This window comes from Myotis yumanensis, unplaced genomic scaffold (assembly GCF_028538775.1).
Source record: "Myotis yumanensis isolate MYYU_CA2020_CCGP unplaced genomic scaffold, mMyoYum1.0.hap1 SCAF_11, whole genome shotgun sequence".
Taxonomy (NCBI): domain Eukaryota; kingdom Metazoa; phylum Chordata; class Mammalia; order Chiroptera; family Vespertilionidae; genus Myotis; species Myotis yumanensis.
Window position 1 is genome coordinate 68,521,036 of NW_027223762.1, and position 17,533 is coordinate 68,538,568.

The following is a 17,533-nucleotide window of genomic DNA, read 5'->3' on the forward strand; positions in this document are numbered from 1 at the left end:
ATCAAAATGAGACTTTTAACCAAAGAGATAGAAATCACAGAAATTCTGGAGCTCAAGAACTCAGAGTGAGATGAAAAACGCAATAGAGGGCATCTGCAGAGCAAATGGAAGATAGAGTGAATGAGCTAGAGGACAGGAACTGTGAAATAACACAGTCAGGGGAGAACAAAGAAAGAAGAATGAAGAGTGAAAAAAGCATATGTGATCAATGGGATTCCAGAAGGAGAAGAGAGTTAGTTAGAAAGGAGCAGGCAATGTATTAAAAGAGATAATAGTTGAGTCCGGTCAGCATGGCTCAGTGGTTGAGCATCGATCTATGAACCAGGAGGTCACAGTTCAATTCCTGGTCAGGGCACATGCCGGGGTTGTGCGCTCAATCCCCAGTGGCGGGGCGTGCAGGAGGCAGCCGATCAATGATCCTCTCTCATCACTGATGTTTCTATCTCTTTCTCTTCCTCTCTGAAATCAATTTTTAAAAATTATATGTACATGAAATAATAGCTTATAATTTCTTAAAGCCAGGAAGATAACTAGATATCAAGCTCAGAAAGCTAATAAATCACCCTATTATCTCAATTAAAAAAAAACTTTTTGAAAACACATTATAAGAAACTGTCAAAAAAAATAATCTAGTAGTAGCTGGGTAGGGAGGGGACATCATAACCTACAAACAAAGAACCCTATTAGGTTATCAACAGATTTCTCAGCAGAAACCCTACAAGCCAGGAGAGAGAGGAGGCATATTTGAAGCGTTGAAGGATAAAAATTGCCAGCCAAGAAAACTCTACCTGGCAAAGTTATCTTTCCAACATGAAGATGTAAAGACTTTCCCAAACAAAACCATCACTGGACCTGCCTTGCAAGAAATGCTAACCAGAGCCCTGGCCAGCATTGCTCAGTAGTTAGACCCCTGGCCTACGCACTGAAGGGTTAGGGTTTAATTCCAGTCCAGGGCACGTACCTGGGTTGCCGGTTGAATCCCCAGCCCAGGGCTCCTGTGGGAGGCAACCAATTGATGTATCTCTCTCATATCTTTCCCCCTCCCTACCACTCTCTAAAAAGAGAAAAAAGAAAAAAAGAGAAAGAAAGGAAGGAAGGAAGGGAGGAAGGAAGGAAGGAAGGAAGGAAGGAAGGAAGGAAGGAAGGAAGGAAGGAAGAAATGCTGAAAGGAGTTCTTCAAGCTGAAGTGAAAAGACGCTCATCGGCAACATGAGAATGTACATAAAGACACTAAACGCCGGTAGAGGTGAGCATACAATCAGACTTAGAAAACTCAATATGGAACAGGGTGATGTGCCAACCACTCAACACAGCATAAAGGTCAAAGGAAATAAGTATTAAAAATAACTACAGCTATTACTTGTTAATGAATACACAACATAAAAAGAGTGAGTGATGACATCAAAATGTAAAAAGGGGAGTTGAAGGGGGGAACTTTTGTAGATGATCTAAGGTAAATTGCTAGCAGCCTAAAATGGGCAGTTATCTATGATGTGTCTTATGTAAGCTTCGTGGTACCACACAGCCAAAGTCTAGAGCAGTTGCACAGGAAAGAATGGAGATGCAGAGCATACCACTGGGGAAAATCACCAATTTACAAAGGGAGGCAGAAATTAAAGGAAACGGGAACAATAAAAATACCAAACAACCAGAAAATAGTAAGTTGGCATTAGTAACATCACAAATATTAGATATTAACATTAGAAATATAACATTAGAAACATAATAATGTTAGAAAACATCACAAATCAAAAACTCTGTAAATAGACTGAACTCACCAATCAATAGGCACGGCGTGGCTGGATAGATTTAAAAAATTAGACCCTGCACTTCTGTTTTAAAGACAAAGACTCAAAGAGAAAGGATGAAAAGAGACATTCCATACAAGTAGAATCCAAAAGAAAGTGGGAGTAGCTGTGCTCACAGCAGACAAAATAGACTTCAAGCCAAAATCAGCAGACAAAAAAGGTCATTACCCTGGTATATAATGACAGAGGGGTACATTCATCAAGAAGATGACAATCATAAATACACATGCACCCAACATTGGAGCTCCCAAACATAATAAGCAAACACAAACAAATCCGAAGGGAGAAGTAGATCAAACAATAATAATGCGGGACTTCAATATCCTACCTTCAGCAATGGATAGATCATCCCGGCAGAAAATCAAAAAGGAAACAATGGACTGACTTGAGCTATACCTCAAATCAAATGAATTTAGCATTATAAAATATTCCATCCAACAGGAGCAGCTACACATTCTTCTAAAGTGTACACGGAACTTTCTCCAGGAAAGTCCATATGATAGGACATAAAACAAGTCTCAGTGAATTTAAGAAAACTGAAATCATACCAAGTATCTTTTCCATCACAATGGTATGAAATTAGAAATCAACAACCAGGGACCTGATACCATAAAATTGGGAGACAATATAGGGAAGAAACTCCTTGATATTGGCCTGGGTAATGATTTTTTCATGGGACACCAAAAGCACAAGCGGCAAAAGCAAAAATCAACAAGTGGGCCCAGCCAGCATGGCTCAGTGGTTGAGCGTCGACCTATGAACCAGGAGGTCACAGTTGGATTCCCGGTCAGGGCACATGCCCGGGCTGCGGGCTTGATCCCCCGTGTGGGGCATACAGGAGGCAGCTGATCAATGATTCTCTCATCATTGATGTTTCTATCTTTCTCTCCCCGCCCCCATCCTCTCTGAAATCAATAAAAATATATTTTTAAAAAATCAACAAGTGAGACTAGATCCAATTAAAAGCTCTGCACAGGGTGCTGGCCGATGTGACTCAGTTGGTTAGAGCATCGTCTCACACACCAAAAGGCTTAATGTTGGATCATGGCTCATAACCAGGTTGCGGGATTGATCCCCAGTTGGGGTGCATGTAGGGGGAAGGGGGAGAGAAAAGGGGGTGAGGCAGCCGATCAATGTTTTTCTCTCTCTCCCTTCCTCGCTTTAAAATCAATTTTAAAAAATAAAATAAAAAGCTCTGCACAGTAAAAGAAACATTCAACAAAATGAAAGGCAACCTAGGAATGGAAGAAAGTACTTGCAAACCATGCATCAGATAAAGGGTTAATGACAAATATATAAACAATTCATACAAATTAGTAACAACAACAAAAAAAAATAAACAATCCGCGCCCGCTGGCTGGTGTGGCTGTTAGTTGGGTGTCATTCTGTGCACTGAGAGGTTGCGGGTTTGATGCCCAGTCAGGGCATATGCCCAGGTTGCAGGCTACATCCCCAGTAGGGGGCGTGCAGGAAGCAGCCAATGGATGCCTCACTCTCACATGGATGTTTCTCTCTTTCCCTCTGCCTTCTTCCCTCTCTCAAAATTATTAAAAATATTTTTTAAAAAAACCAGTCCAATAAAAGTGGCCAGAGAAACTAAACAGAAGACAGTTTCCCAAAGAAGACATTCAAATGGCCAACAAGTACATGAAAAGATTCAAAACATTAGTAATTATCAGGGAAATGCACATCGAAATACCTGTCACAATAGCTATCGTCAAGAAGACCAGAGATAACAAATGTTGGCGAGGATGTAGCGATAAAGGAACCCTTGGACACTGTTGGTGGGGATGTAAATTGGTGCAGCCACTATGGATCACAATATGGAGTTCCTCAAAAAATTAAAAATAGAACTACCATATAATCCAGCAATACCACTTCTGGGTGTGTATCCAAACAACATTACAATAAGATCTCAAAGAGATATCTGCACTCCCATGTTTAACGCAGCATATTCACAACAGCCAAAACGTGAAAACTACCCAAGTGTCGACAGATGACTGGATAAAGATGTTGTCACATATATGGTGGTTACCAGGAGCTGAGGTTCGGGGGATGGGAGGTGGTGTTTAAGGGTAGGAACCTGGAACTAGGAGATAAATAATTCCTAGACCGAATGCACAGCATAGTGACTGTCCACAATACTGTGTTATGAACTTCACAGTTGCCAAAGCAGAATTGCACAGAGTAAGTGAAAGCTGACAAGGTAACATTCTGGGATGAAAAAATGGTTTATTCCTTCAAGCAGTGGAGAAATTTTCTCCATGATCTAGTTCATGTGATAAATTTGCTTAGATTAAATATGAATCATAAAAGATAGACTTTTGGCCAAACCTGTATTATGATTAAATCCAACTTACTGGGGGCTGAATTCGGAGGTTTAACATGGTAATAAAATTAAAAATTTCTCTAAGGTGTACAATTTACACTTTATTGTGTGATCTCAAACTGACCTGAAGTTTAAACTAACTTTTTGTTAGCATGTCACCTTTAAAGCATGGTTATATTTAAAAGATCAACATTTTAATACTTTTCTCAAAATTTCAAAGTACATACCTAGTTAGGGAAAGAGACTGAAAAATAGTACATGCATGGACAACAGTTTAAAAAAAGATTCTACACATGCAACAAGCACCTGTAAGTGTGCAAAATAAAATTCAAGAAATCACTTCCATATCCCAACGTCTCCCAATCTCATTAAGGAAATAGGACTAGAAAAATAATCAAGTAACAACGTAAAGCAACATGTGCTAAGTCCAAAATTAAAATATTAGTAATTACTTTCTACCAAATTACGAGTATCCACACTGCCACTGGTGATCACGAGAATCTGAGTGTCTTTGAAAACGCTAACATAAAAACACTAACTTTCTTCTGCAGATGTACACAGAATTTTTACCTTTTCATTCGCACTGTAGCCACTGATAAAAGACATGTCGCTGTGGCCCCTTCCCTGCAGTTCGTCGTGATTCCTAAGCCTCAGCTCAACAATAATTCTATTCTTCGGGCTACACATGGGACTGGGCAGCAGATTTTTATTTTACCCATCAGCTTCAAACAAATGTTTTTCTGTGTTCTTTACAACAGCCACATAAGCTTTCAGAGGCCCTACTACTTTCCATGGCACACTGCCAAATCTAGGAAAACATATTTAAATGCGGGAACGTATCACACTTCATTTTATAAAGCCAGTACAAAGTACAACTTTGATATTAAGCCAGATAAGGATGTAGGAAAAAGAAAAATCGATCACTCTCACTCATATTCAAAAGTATTAAATATTAATTAGCACACCATGTTTACAAATTAAAAGGGAAAAAACAGAAAACAAAGAACAAGATTATTACCATCTGTTATGGGTTAAAGTATGTTCCCCTAAATATGAAGTCCTAACTCCCAGTCTTGTGAATATGACCCTTTGTGGCAATAGGGTCCTTGCACATGATCAAATTAAGATGAGGTCATTAGGGTGGGCCCTAATCCAATATGACTGATGTCCTTATAGAAAGGGGAAAGTTAGGCACAGAGATAGACGCACAAAGAGGAAGGACAGTAACGCCACAGAATGCCTGAGGCTACAGAAGCTAGGGGAGAGGCCGGGAACAGATTCTCCCTCAGGAGGACCAACACTGCCCATCACCCTGACCTCAGGCTCTACCCTAAGGAACTGTGAGACAATGAATTTACGGTGTTTAAGCCACCCAGTTCCTGGTACGTTGTTATGGCCGCCCTAGCAAACTAATACTCTATCTCTACCCAACACTGACCTGGGAGACTTTGCCAGGCTGAAAAAGAAGGTAGTTGTAAAGAATCTATACTAATAAAAGGGTAATATGCTAATTAGACTGGGAGACCTTTCAGGAGACCTTCCGGACATTTTTCTGGACAAAGCCATGGTGGCGGGGCCGAGGTAAAGGCAGTTAGAGGCCAAGAGGGGAGGGCAGTTGTGGGTGATCAGGCTGGTGGGGGGCGGGGCAGTTGGGGATAAGCAGGCCAACAGAGGGGCAGCTGGGGGCGAGCAAGCCAGTGGGGAGGGAAGGTGGGAGTGAGCAAGCCAGCAGGGGAGGCAGTTGGGGGTGATCAGGCTGGCGGGGGGGGGGGGGGGCGGGCATTTGGGGGCAAGCAGACCGGCGGCAGGGGGCAGTTGAGGGTGAGCAGGCCAGCAGGCAGAGTGGTTAGGGGCAATCAGGTAGGCAGGCAGGCAAGTGAGCGGTTAGGAGCCAGCAGTCCCAGATTGCGAGAGGGATGTCCGACTGCTGGTTTAGGCCCTATCCCTGTAAACTGGTAGTAGGACATCCTTCGAGGGGTCCCAGATTGGAGAGGGTGCAGGCCGGGCTGAGGAACACCCCCTCCCCTGTGCAAGAATTTCGTGCACCAGGCCACTAGTTTAAAACTATAATTATTTACAGATGATTTTAGTGTTTGCATAGACTCTCACAATTTTTAAAACCAATATATGTGCACCCTGAGAAAGAAGATACTTACTAAAAAGGGCTCCTGGTGGCTAATGGGGCTCAAATTTAAAAAATTAAAAAGCAGAGCCTAGCAACCATTTGTATACAGGGACCTCTCCACAAACTACACTTCAGGGAGAAGCCTGCCCTGAACTGCCTGCCTGCACAGTGTTTCTGTCATCTGACCCAGCCCTTAAAAAGAGTTCCTGGAATAGTATTTCAACCAATAGGGCTGAGGCTTTCCCCATCCAATCAGAGCTGTGCAGCTATATTGCTATATTCTTCCCCTCACCCCCATCTTCACTAACCAATCAGAGAGACTCTGTTCTGACCAATCAGGACAGTGCTTTTTGGACCAAACTATGATGATTTGGAGTTCTCATTTGCATGAGGACAGACCAGTCTGTCCAGGAGTGAGGCCCTACTACTGGGCCCAGGAGTGAGGATTTCTATCCAGATAAGCCACCTCCCCTCTAGCTCCAGGAGTGCACATTCCCTCTGTGTTCCCTGGCTGGAATTGAAACACTGAAGATGAAACACAGAGGATGTCTCACTGGAGCAGAGCAGAGCTACCTAACTGGAGAGGGGCCTGCCAGGTCCCAGGGCTGTCTTGCAGCCATGCTGTGCTGCTTCATAATTGAGCTGTCACACTATTAAGCTTCCCCAGAGTTGTGCTGTATCACAACTAAGCTGTTTGCACTGAATAAAGTTTCCTTCTTCACTGCCCCCCAAACCGGGGATTTCTGTTGGCATTGCATTGGCACCAAAACCTATCAGTTGACAAAATTAATCTGCATTTCTACATAGAACAACAATTAAAAACGTTAATCTTAATGAAAGACATTTACAATGGCATAAAAAATTAGACATGAAGCAATTTTATCTAACAAAGATGTATAAGATCTTTATGAAGAAAATCACAGCCCTAGCCGGATTGGCTCAGTGGATAGAGCGTTGGCCTGTGGACTGAAAGGTCCCAGGTTTGATTCCGGTCAAGGGCACATGCCCAGGTTGCAGGCTTGATCCCCCACAGGAGGCGTGCAGGAGGCAACCGATCAATGATTCTCTCTCATCATTGATGTTTCCATCTCTCTCTCCCTCTCCCTTCCTCTCTGAAATCAATAAAAATATATTTTTAAAAAAAAGAAAATCACAAAATCTTGTAATACCTTAAAGAAGACCGAAATTATAACCCCAGCAAACTCTTCTGTAGAAATTGACAAGCTGGTTGTAAAATTTAAATGAAAATCAAAATACAATCATGTGTCACATAATGTTTGATCAACAACAAATAGTATATACAAGGCTGGTCCAATAATATTACAACAGAACTGAAATTTCCAATTGCCTAGTGACATTGTACCTGTGGTGACATCACAGCACAATGTATTATTTTCATGTCTGTGGTGATGCTGGTACAAACAACCCTACTGTGCTGCCAGTCATATAAAAGTATAGCACATCCAATTATGTATAATATATAATTATTGACAGTAATAAACAGCCATGTTACTGGTTTATGTATCTACTATACTACACTTTTAATCATTATCTTAGAGTGTGCTCTTTCTACTTATTAAAAAAAAAAAGTGTGCTGTAAAGCAGAATACCATGTTACACTGGCAGCAGCCTCACACATTTCATATTTACCTCATCTCTTGATTGCATCATTTTATCTTGTGCTTGATTTAATCTTGTGTTGCTTTGTATGGTAACTGCTGTACATGCTTATAGCCTAGGAGCAATATGCTGTATCATCTAGCCTAGGTGTGTAGTAGGCTATCTACTAGTATATCATCTAGGTTTGTGTAAGCACACCATATGATGTTCGCACAACGAGGATGTATCCGAGTCATTAAGTAGCAAATGACTCCCTAGAATAACCAAAACAATCTTAAAAACGAAGAACAAAGTTGAAGACCTTTATTAACTGATTTTAGAAACTGCTATAAAATTGCAGTACTTAAGACATCTGGAAAGCAGATCAATAGAACAGAAGAAAAAGTTCAAAATTAGACCCACATATACATTCAATTGATTCTTGACAAAGGCATCAATGCCATTCAATGGAGAAAGGAAAGTCACTTCAATAAATGGTGCTGGAACAATGGATAACCTTATGAGGAAAAATTAACATTAATTATCCCTACCTCATGCCATATACAATAATTAATTTGAGATACATCGAATTATTTTAAAAGTAAAATCTAAAACATAGAAGAATGTCTTTGGGACCCTGGGGTACATAAAGATTTCTTAGAATACAAAAAGCACTAACCATAAAAGAAAAAGTTAATAAACTGGATTTTACAAAACCTAAAATAAAACTTGCATCCATTGAAAGACACCATTATAGAAATGAATAGGCAACCCCCAGACTGGGAGAAAAAATCTCAGTAATATATGTGGCAAAGGGCTCACACATATCCAGAATATACAAAAACTCCTACAAACAAAAAGCCACAATGATGTACCATTTCAAAACTATTAGAATCACTACAATTAAAAAGTTTACAACACTAAAAAAAAACACACAAACCCACAACACTAGATGTTAATGAAGATGCAGAACAACTAGAAATCTCATACTTTGTTGGAAGGAGTACAAAATGGTACCATCACTTTGGAAAGCTGTTGCTTTTTTATAAAGTTAAACATGCATTTATCCTGTTGCTTTTTGATAAAGTTAAACATGCATTTACCCCACAATTTCACATTTAATGTTTCCATTTGTCTCAAGTACATACCAATATCCACAAAGACTCATACAAGAATATACAGAGCAGCCTTATTCAAAAGTGCCACACGCACACAAAAAAGGAATCAGCTGTTTTACCTGTTAGTACTGTTTCCTTGGTCTCAGCAATGGAGGCTGACCTGGTGTTTGGACTGAGATAGCCCAGAGAAGTCAGGCAGTGGGACTCAGCTGGGTGGGGCATGGACTCAGCCCGGCTCAGGGCAGCTTGTTAATTAATAAGCAGGAACGGTGTGCAGAGTTACTAAGGGACCTGCTGCCCAGCGTCCAGTCTGAGTTCACATCCCCGCAGCACTGAGCATAAACTCTGACCCTCCATCCTCCTCCCAGGTCCTGGACCACCCCACCCTCATCTTTCCTCTCCCGGCCATGCTGTCGTAGGTATAGAGCAAGTCAGGCAGGTATGACTGGACACATTTTTTTCCTTCAGCTATCCTACGTCCCTGACTGAATGAATAGCCAAATCACAAACTCAAAATTCTTCATTTGGGTGGGTTTGGACAAACCTTGCTAGCAAAAGTTCTTCCATTGCAAGCTACCTGCAGATGTTCTCTTCATGCTAAATTAACAAAATGAAATGTTAACTGAAGTCCTCTACACAAAACAGCTAACCACCTCCACTTAGTTCCTATGGGTGACTCCACTGGCGATCTGACAATCACCTTCACAGTCTGTAGAAATAAAACACTTAATAAAATCACATCAGTGTCTCAAAACTTTAGTGAGCACCTGAAAGATGAATTTGAATGGTCTGTGGGCCAATCAGCTCCCCTCTTAAGCTACAAATTGACTATAATTACAATCGGCATCCTCTCCAGACCAAAGGAAATATGAAGTATTTTCCTGACCCTCTAAAGCAGTGGTTCTCAACCTTCTGGCCCATTAAATACAGTTCCTCATGTTGTGACCCAACCATAAAATTACTTTTGTTGCTACTTCACAACTGTAATGTTGCTACTGTTATGAATCGTAATGTAAATATCTGATATGCAGGATGGTCTTAGGCGACCCCTGTGAAAGGGTCGTTCGACCACCAAAGGGGTCGCGACCCGCAGGTTGAGAACCGCTGCTCTAATGTCAGATGAGATTTGATAGGACTCAAAGGCTCAGTGGTCACAAACCTAATTTTTTGTGTGATAAGAAAGCTGAACATTTTTGTTCTTTAACCTGTAGTTGCCTCAGAAAAAGCTCTCCTAACTCCTCAAGGTAACATCACAGGGTGACTGGGCGACTGGGCACAGGGAACGAAGAGAAACATGACGGAAACGAAAGGCACTTCTGTCCCACCTCACGGGGGCGCAGGAGGGAGAGTTGCTCACGGGGGCCTGGGCGCCAGTGACCTACCTTCCTAAGGGACCAGGAAGTTTCATGACCGCTGCTCCTGTCACTTCAGAGGGACACAGAATGCAACCCGACATTAAGTTAAAGTGTGACTGCGTCATGCCACCACTGTGGTGTTCTTGAAGAAACTGTATCCCCACTGCCTAACCCTGAGATCACGCCAAACTACCCCACACTGAGGGACACTCTACGAAGTCCCCGGCGGCCCTCAGAGTGCTAAGGTCATGCAAAACGGGGCAGCTAAGGAACCGTCACAGATTAGAGATCAAAAGCAGGACTGAGGAGCAGAAAAGACATTAGTAGAATAACTGGTGACATCAAATAAAGTGTGGTCAGTAGAACTGATAGTAATGCATTAGTTCTGATCACTACACTATGGCCGTGCCAGATGTTAACAGCGGGGACGGGAGCGTAGGTGAGTGCGGTAATGTCATTCAACCCCTTAGTAAGCCAGTTATTTCGAAACAGAAAGTGAACATAAAAAGGTAAATGTAATCACAGTTTTTTATTTATCATTTTACCTTGGATAATTCAAAAAAGAGGAGAGAGAGCTGAGAATCTCCTTTTCTAGCAGGAAAAGAGATGCTCAGAACGAGCTGTCAGTAACCAGAAAGGAGAAAGTGGACACCATGGCCAGCAGCCCAGCGGACTCCCGAGGCAACTCAGGCCGCGGGAGCAAATCCATGATCTTTTTTTAAAAAAAAAAAAATGTTTTTTACTGATTTCAGAGAGAGGAAAGGAGAGGGAGAGAGGGATAGAAACATCAATGATGAAAAAGAATGACTCATCAGCTGCCTCCTGCACGCCCCCAACTGGAGCTCGAGCCCACAACCCGAGCTTGTGCCCTGACCAGGAATCGAACTGTGACCTCCTGGTTCATAGGTTGATGCTCAACCACCGAGCAACACAGGCCAGGCTCTATGATCGTTTTTATTCAGTAACTTTTGGGGGTGAATTTTCTAAATTTAGTGTCCTAACTTAAAATTACAGGTATGAATAATATCTACCTATTAAGTTTTTTCTTCTGAGAGTGTATTTCAAAGGGGAGACTTTGGGACCTTTGCTCATCTGAAATATTTCTCATAGATGAACTCAGACTATATTGGGGTAAATGTCAGCTGACTCCTGCGGGTCAGAAATCTGACATCCTTTGAGCTTCAGGAGAAGCAGGCAGGTGGGAGGCCCTGATGGCGAGCAGGAGGACTTCAGGTCTGCAGAGCTGGGAGGAGCAGAGATGAGGCCCCCTAACCACCCCCTCTGCATAAGGTTCAAGGCCCGGGAGCTAACCTGGGCCACGCAGTGAGGGGTGGTCAAGTGGGCTTGGTGCAAAGCAGACATTCTCAATATTAATCTGGGGTCCTGAGCTCCAGGGGCTTGGCCAACTCTTTTGATCTTAGGCAAGTCACATAGAGCCTCAGGGCCTGTCACCCCTTGTAAAATAGGAATGGGCTGGTTGACATGCTTCCCCTGCACTATTATCTAGCTCCTCTGAACCACAGGTGGTGGCACTATTGTGGGGGAGCTAAGACATTTGGAAGGCTCCCTGTTAAATGCTTTCTTCATGCTCACAACGAGCCTAGAAGGCGAGTACTATGATTATACCATCTGCAGGGAATGGAGGTTCGAAAGGTTGAATGACCATGGAGAGCGGAGATTCCAACCCGGGCAGCTTGCCTCAAAAGCACACACCCTACCCACTGAACCACCTGGCTTCCCAGGGGTACAGTTGCTCCTGTTGCTCCAAGTCTAGACAAAGGACAGGCAACCGACTGTGGCCCTGGCCGACACCTTGACGGCTGCCTCTTGAGAGCCCCTAGTCACTGGGGCAGGACGGGCGCTGAGTACTTGATGGAAGTGACGTCCTGTCACACTCACATTCCTCTAGGACAGTGGTTCTCAACCTTCCTAATGCCGCGACCCTTTAATACGGTTCCTCATGTTGTGGTGACCCCCAACCATAAAATTATTTTTGTTGCTACTTCGTAACTGTAATTTTGCTACTGTTATGAATCGTAATGTAAATATCTGATATGCAGGATGTATTTTCATTGTTACAAATTGAACATAATTAAAGCATAGTGATTAATCACAAAAACAACATGTAATTATATATGTGTTTTCCGATGGTCTTAGGCGACCCCTGTGAAAGGGTCGTTCGACCCCCAAAGGGGCTGCGACCCACAGGTTGAGAACCCCTGCTCTAAGAGGTGGACATTATTACGGACAGAGATTTTCGGCGGCTTGCTCCAGATTACACAGCTACCAGGTGATAAAACAGGGACTTCAAACCGTTTCTGTTTCTGTCTCCAAGGCCATATTCTTTCCGCTCTGTTGACCGAAGGGGGCAAGTGTGATTTCAGATGCTCTCCTAGAATTCAGTCCTGCTGAAGAAAGCAACAAGTCTACCCACAAGGCCATCGTGGTATGAGGCCTATGATGACTGTCCTGCCGCAGTGCCTCCCAGGGGGCCCTTGCTCAGCATGGCCGGCCTTCCCACCCTGAGCTAAAGCAAGGGCCCTATCATCCTCCCTCAGCCTGCCCCCTTAGGTTTCTCTGCACCAGAATGGGTTACCCCTACTCTCTGACACCTTTTGTCACAAATCAGTGGGACTCAGTGTCAGAACTGCCTTGCTCAATTTCGGGTACAGAATGACCCCCTTACATGTTTCACCACCAACCTAACCTTATCAAAACAGGATGTATTTTTATGTGGCATAAGTTGTCCTCACAGAACCACACCCCATGCTGGGCCCAGGTTCTTCCCGAAGTTCTCACAGACATCTACTCAATCTTGAGCTTTGCCAGGAATCCACAACAAATTTATTGACTTGTGCCAAACACAACTTGTCCCTCTTCTGAAAACGAGGACCTACCGGACAACCAGTTCACGTTCTTTTGCACTCATGTGACAGAGATCACAAAAGTCTAGTCATAGCACAATAAACTTGTTCCAATGGCCTGAAAGAACACATATGTATAAAACACAGCTCAAGCCTGACACCTAACGGTCCCCTCGACATTATTCTGGCATGTACCAATATGCGACTCATCGCAGATAGTATCCTTTTCCTGGGCAACACTAAACAAAATTATTTAACGACGTATGTAAATATACATACACAGTGAATATGTACACGCATATATACCATTTATATACACCTTATATACGCATATACACATCTTATATATGCATGTAATGTATGTTGCCTATGTATATATTATATACGCCCTATAATATTAATGTCATAACTTAAGGGACTTGGGGAAGGGGAAGAGGAAGGGAAGAGGAGTAGACTGGGAGTATGGGTCTCCAGGGCATGTTCTTCATAACATTTTCCTCAATACTGGACCTCAAAAAACTACAAAGAATTATTCAGTGCCTTCTGGATATTGGGAAATTTTTCTTTTATATATTATTTTTCTTGAATCTTTAATTTACTCGATGGCAGCTACTTGACTATCAAGAAAAGATCTTGGTCTCAAATCAACTGCAAGACTTCACAACACGCCCAGTGACTGCCCCCATTCTGCACAGCGCACTCAGGCTCAGGGGGGGCTCCAATTAGCTTGCTACTTCTACACTCAGATTTAGTAGCTAGCATTTTTTAATAAAGAAAAACGGGCCAGGTTTACCACCAAAGAGATGAGTTGTAAAGTATGGGCCAAATTACTCAGCAGTCGGTATCCAAACACCTGGTCACCACAAATGATTAATGTATTTCTAATCAACACTGGATTCAGCCCAAGATGAAGATGCGTAATTCATTAAGTAAAATTTCCTCGAGCTTTGTTAAAGGATCACAAATGTTTAATATCGGCATGAAGGAATAAGCCGTAATAACAACTTTGTTTTCCTGAAAAGAAATGCTAGCTGCAAATCAGGCCTAGAATACTGAGCACTTTTTAAACAGCAAGCTCTGTGCTTTCAAACCTTGTCAGCTGGAGCTGTTCAATGGGAGAAGAGGCCCTTACAAAGCCCTGTGCCTGAGGGTCGGGCAGAGGCAGAAGCATCCTGGGAGCCTGCAGTGCTGTACTAACTCCTCCCAATGCGAGGGCCGGAGGACTGCGGCTGGAGGAGGGCAGTGGAGGAGGAAAGGCGAGGGTATCACCTACTTCTTTGTACAATGTATATACTGTGACGTGTACAGAAAATTGGGATCAGAACCCACCAGGAGTCTAACTCCAGAGTAAGCATTCACTGTGTTAACACTTACAGTTGACTCCTGAACAACACGGGTTAGAACTGCGTGCGTCCACTAATAATGAATTTTTCAAAAACAAATATACAGTTAAAAACAACATTTTATTTATTTTTTGTTAATCCTCACCCGAGGATATTTTTCCATTGAGTTTTAGAGAGAGTGGAAGGGAGGGGGAGACAGAGAGAAACATCGATGTGAGACATCAATTGGTTGCCTCCCACAGGTGCCCTGGATCTAGCCTGCCCCAGATTGAGCCTGCTACGTGCCCGTGACCGAAATCGAACTTGGGACCCTTCAGTCTGTGGGCTGACGCTCTATCCCAGTGGCTATCAACCTTGGCTGCACATTAGAATCACCTGGGAATCTTTTTAAAATCCTGGTTTCTGGGCCTCATCCTCCGGAAATTCTGTTTGTTACTAATGTTGTGGCCTCACCCCATAACAAAGAAACAGGATTTCCGGAGGATGAGGCCCAGAAATCAGGATTTTAAAAAGATTCCCAGGTGATTCTAATGTGCAGCCAAGGTTGAGAACCACTGCTCTATCCACTGAGCCAAACCAGCTAGGACTGAAAACAATATTTTTAACATACAGTTGAGAATCCACAGATGTGGAGGACCAACTGTATGCATCATTCTATGTCATCTATATATATAAAACCCTAATATGCAAATAGACCGAACGTTGGAACAACCAAACAACCGGTGGCTATGACGTTTGCTGACCACCAGAGGGTGCGTGAGGAATATGGCGGACATCAGCAGCAGGCGGCAGAGCCCGGAACATGGTGAGTGTCGGCTGCAGCGGGATGGTGGAGCAGGTGAGCGGGGGCACCAGACCAAGGCGGGGCGCCGGTCGCTGTCATCAGGGAGAGCCTCCGGTAGTTACTGAAAAGTCTTTGCTCCCGTGCGCCGCAGTCCCAACCAGCACTCGCACCCGCAGTTGGCACCAGAGCCGCCGCTCACACTGCCGGCGCCAGCCCCCTCGCACATGCAGCCAGAGCCGGAGCTGCCGCTCGCACCTGCTGCCAGGGCCCGGTGCCCGTCCCAATGGCTCGGCACCGTCAGGGGGTGCGTCAGGGGGTGCGAGCAGGGCTGGTGCATGGGAGCAGCGGTGGCGGCGGAGGGAGCGGGGCTGCCGGTAAAGATGGGACCGGGGCCACGGCAGGAGGGGCTGGGCAGGGGTACAGAGGATGGGCCAAGACCTGCCCCTGTGCCCACCACAGCCTCGTGACCCACAGTTCCTTTTAAGGTGCATGAATTTGTGCACTGGGCCCATAGTTTTATATAAGGGTCTGAGAATCTGAGGGTTTGGTGTCTGCCAGGACAACTGTACTAGTAGTTAAGTTTGGGGGGAATCCAAACACAGACTTTTTGCCTGTGCAGGGTTGACTGACAGAATCAGGGTTGGAGCCCACGTGGAGCAGACACACCGGGGCCTGGGAAGGGCTGGTTGTAGACAGGCTCCCAAGGAGTCCCGTCAGGGCTGTTTCTAGGGCCACACCAAAGAAAGGCCGCTCTTGTGACTGCTGAGGCTGCTTGGCTGGCAGAATTGAAGGAAAAAGGAAGCAGCTGGCCAGATGTTCCTTCCTATGTGACCTAGTGCTGGAAGCTTCTGGCTGACAAGAGAGAAGCAAGTCTGGGAGGGGGGCGCACTGGCACCCACAGGCCCCTATGCCCTGAGTGCTGGCTCCCGGCGGCCAGCTCACTGCAGGAGCCTCCTCCACTGCCCTCGGTGCCTGACCTGTCACTGCAATCACGGAGGCATTTCCTCGGGATAAACCCCAGCACCCAATACAGTCATGTGCACTAAGCACCGTGTAAACCCCCATTTCCAGCAGCCAGGCCGGGCCCCCAGAGCGGCCTGGGACTTGGAGAGGGTCACCCAACAGTCCCTGAGCGGAAACAATGACAGCGGCAGGCAGACAACCGGCGACGGAGGACAGCTTCTGTCTCCAGAGTCATCGCCACTGGACGCACAGGGAGGCGGCTGAAGCCCCAGCTTCCCCTGCAGCCCCCAGGGCCTGGGGCGGGCAAACCGCGCGGGCGGCAGCTCCCAGCCCCTGGGCGGGAACGGGGCGAGGTCTCTGCCCTCCTCCCAGCACAGCTGCCGAGCCTCCGGCTCAGGGCAACAAGTCAGGTCGGGTGTGACCCGGAACTGAGCTCTGAAATCCCATGAGCGTCAATTACAGCAACAAAACCCGACTATACAGGGGTGGGGGCGCAAGGGGCTCTGGGCACCGTCCTCCCAGGGCCCCCTCCAGAAAACCAGCAGCTCACCCCAAACCAAGGACGAGGTCTCGGACCTTCCCCGGACACATACCCACTCCCTCCTCGCGCCACAACATCCACACCGCGGACCCCGCGCTCGGGCCCGCCTGCCCCCCCCCCCCCCGCCAGGTGCACACGGGCGCACCCCACGCCGGCACCCCCACCTGCACCCCGTCCCAGATCTGACAGGCACATGCCCCACGCACGGCTGTCCGCTCGCGCCCCGCCCAGGCCCCCCTCGCGCCCCACCCGTTCCCGTCCCAGCCCCGGCCGCGCTCCACGGCCCCGCACTCACCGGCGCGGCGCCCGCCGGCCCCCGCGTCCAGCCGGCCCTGCGGCCTGGGCCCGCCGCCCGCCGCCCGCCGCCCGCTCCGGCCGCGGCTCCGGGGCTGGTCCGGCCGCGCCGCCGCCGCTTCCCGTCACGTGGGGCGGCCGCCCTGCGCGGGAGGCGGGAGCCCGAGTGTCCCTGCGCCGCCCGCCCGCCCGCCGCAGCCGGGCACACGCGGCCCTTACAGATCCCGCTCCGGGCGCAGCGGCCAAGGGGCGCCCCCTGGGCCTCAGTGTCCTCCGCCGCCCGGTGGGGCGGCCGTGAGGGGCGGGGCGGGGCGGCAGGTCCCGGAGGCGCGGACCGCCGGGCAGCGAGCGCGGGTGCGGAGTGCGGCGAGGCTGTCCCGGCGCACCTGCTCCCGGCCCCGCCCGCACCG

General features: G+C 46.2%; 1 protein-coding gene across 1 annotated transcript in view; it reads right to left on the reverse strand.

Moving 5' to 3' along the window:
• TGFBRAP1 (transforming growth factor beta receptor associated protein 1) overlaps positions 1-17,198 on the reverse strand; it is a 62,074-nt gene extending 44,876 nt beyond the window's left edge. The window contains exon 1 of the mRNA XM_070429841.1: positions 17,125-17,198. The gene's annotated coding sequence lies outside the window, so the exon portion shown is untranslated. The remainder of the gene's footprint in view (positions 1-17,124) is intronic.
• Between the last annotated feature and the right edge of the window lie 335 nt (positions 17,199-17,533).